At 34.9% G+C, this 2,777-nt stretch overlaps 1 pseudogene; it reads left to right on the plus strand.

Annotated features, from left to right (window-relative positions):
• Positions 1 to 738: 738 nt before the first annotated feature.
• Positions 739 to 1,869, plus strand: LOC146721592 (uncharacterized; annotated as a pseudogene).
• Positions 1,870 to 2,777: the final 908 nt, after the last annotated feature.

Here is a 2,777-nt window from a genome sequence, read left to right on the forward strand (position 1 = left end):
GCATGTACAGTTTGATGAAAAACAGGTCGACGGTCATGAACAGCTGAACGACAATGAAAAAGTTCAATCTTTTAAAGATCAATTTACTACTAATATATTGATTGGGACCAGAATGACGAAGTCGCTTGGTAACCTGTGGCAGCAGACCAGGGTAGAGCAGGAAGGCTCGTCGGTGCCCTGGAGTCGACAATAACTTGTGTGGATGTGCGACGGGATCCAGAATGGCGGATTGTTCGGTAACCTGTGGCAGGAGCCCAGGGTAGAACAGGAAAATTCGTCTGAGTCCTGAGGTCGGCATCGGAATGCAGAGTTATTGGACAGCGTTGAATAGCCCCCTGTTCCTGATTGTCGGGACGACAATCTTGAAGAAGGGGGGCAGTGTTACGTCCCTGGTTTACATCCCCTGAGCACCTTCATCCCTTTTCATCTCCTAGGAGGGTTGTTTATAGACAACCGGCGTTCAAATGTTTTGGGGCGCCATGATTAGATTTGGTCTAGCTGTCGCACCGAGCGGACGCTTACGAGACCGATGGGCATTTTGGCCTATTATATATTGTATTTCTTTGCTTTATTGTATTGGGTCGTTTCATTAAAACTCCTTTCCTCATTACGAGAATTTATTCATTCCGGACGCGAGTGAGAGTGTGAGTGATATCTTTTTGTGAAACAGCGCAAGAGACGTCGCGAGGATGTAACAATATATATATATATATATATATTATGGATTTGGAGGCAGAAATGAGGAAGGAACAGACTGGAGGGATAGTAGTGGGCAAAGAAAAGTTTTGGATGATTACGTACACGGATTGTTCTGATGGCACAAAGTGAGCAGGAATTGAAAGGAATGATAAAACAATTTAAAAAATATATAGAAAAGAAGGATTTGATCTTGAGCCCAGAAAAATCGAAGGTGTTGGTATTTGAGAGAGGAAGGGGACGAGTAGGGAAAAGAGATTGGAGATGGGGAGAAGAAGCCATAGACGAAGTAAAGGAAATGAGGTATTTAGGATACATTATGCAAAAGAATGGAGGAGTAGAGAAACATATAGTGGAAAGAATAAGAAGAGCAACGATAGCGATGAAAATGACATGGAGCATCGGAGAAAGATTATTCAGAGATGATTACACAAGAAGAATGAAGATGTTTAACGCATTGGTAGGAAGCATAGCATTATACGGAGCAGAAATATAAGGGTTGGAACAAGGAAGAAAGACTAGATAGGATAAAGAGAAAATATGTAAAGTGGATTCTAGGACTAAATAGGAGAACACCGAATTATATCAAAGGAAGAAACAAAGATGAGGAAATTAAGGATGGAAGCTATGATGAGAGCCATTAAATATGAAGAAACAGCGAGGAATACGGAAAAGAGGCTTGTAGTAGAATGCATAAAAGAACTAGAAAAAAAGATAAGAAGTAGGGAGAAAAGCAAATGGGAAAAAAGGAGAAAAGAAGTGTTAGAGAAAACCAAAATAAGAAAGGAGGAATTGAAAGAAAAGAGAAAAAAGGAAGAAACAAAGAAGATAGTACAGGAAATGATGGAAAGAATAGCAAAAAAAGAAGAGCAAATAAGAAGAAAGAGGATAGATGAATCTAAGTATAATGAAATATATAAAAATATAATAACAGAAGAAACACCAACATATTTGAGAAGAAAAAGAAACAAGAAAGAAAGGAATATGATAGTAAGATACAGATGCGGGAACGAAACGAAAGGGAGCCAGCACTGGTTGGAGAAGGCAGAAAAAAGATGCAGAATATGCGGAGAAGGAATAGAAAATATGTTACATATTTTGAAAGAATGCGAAGAGACAAAAGACGAAATGACATTAAAAAAATTTTTGAAAGAAGATGGAAAAGGAATGTAATGAAGAGGATAGACAGAATAAGAGAAGAAAAGAGACTGGAGGAGAAGGGAAAGGAAACGAAAGGAAAAAGCTAAAGCCAAAGAATGAGAAGTTTATAGCTAATTACAGAGTTTAGTTAACTTTAGAGTTTTAGAGATTATTCCAGAGTTTATTCCAGATTTGATTTGATTTGATTGAATATTATATTACATTAGTAAAGATTAGATTTTGAAATTTTGTTTTTTTTGAGTTAGAATAGTTCTGTGAACAAATTATTTATTTATTATTTATGTAATTAAATAGTTTAATAGTTTAAAAGTTTATTGAAGTGGTGTATGTATCAAATGTATGAATAATGTATGTACCGGAAGCCATCCTAAGCCGATTAGGCAAGGATTAAGCACAATAAATAAAAATAATAAAACTACATTGCGGATTTATTTATGTAATTTTTCTAATTTGCATGTTTCATATTACAATTGTATTGAAGATGGATTAAAAAGATTGAAACGTATGCCAGTAATTCTCAATCTTTGGAGCGCGACTCAAGGGGCGACAGGGGGTGGAGGTGACGAGATATTCGAAGAGGCACAAAGAAATGCAATAATAATACATATTGGTATTGTGTTTCAAATTATAAATTATAATTTTCAATAAAATCAATTTTCTATTTTTATGCTGTCATTTTTATGAATTTAGTATTTCAACACAAGAATTGCAAAGTGGGCACCACAAAAATTGTTATTAAAAAAGGGGGCACACATATAAATAAAAGTTAAGAAACACTGACTTACATTAATAATACTTATAATATATTTTTGATTATATATTGTGTCTATATATATATATATATATATATATATATATATATGTAAATAAACTTGTTAATAAACTTTCTTGTCTAGATGTGCTACACTTTGCCATAAAGA

The sequence above is a fragment of the Nylanderia fulva genome, unplaced genomic scaffold (genome assembly GCF_048542155.1).
Source record: "Nylanderia fulva isolate GAGA-0341 unplaced genomic scaffold, ASM4854215v1 Scaffold448, whole genome shotgun sequence".
NCBI classification, from domain to species: Eukaryota; Metazoa; Arthropoda; class Insecta; order Hymenoptera; family Formicidae; genus Nylanderia; species Nylanderia fulva.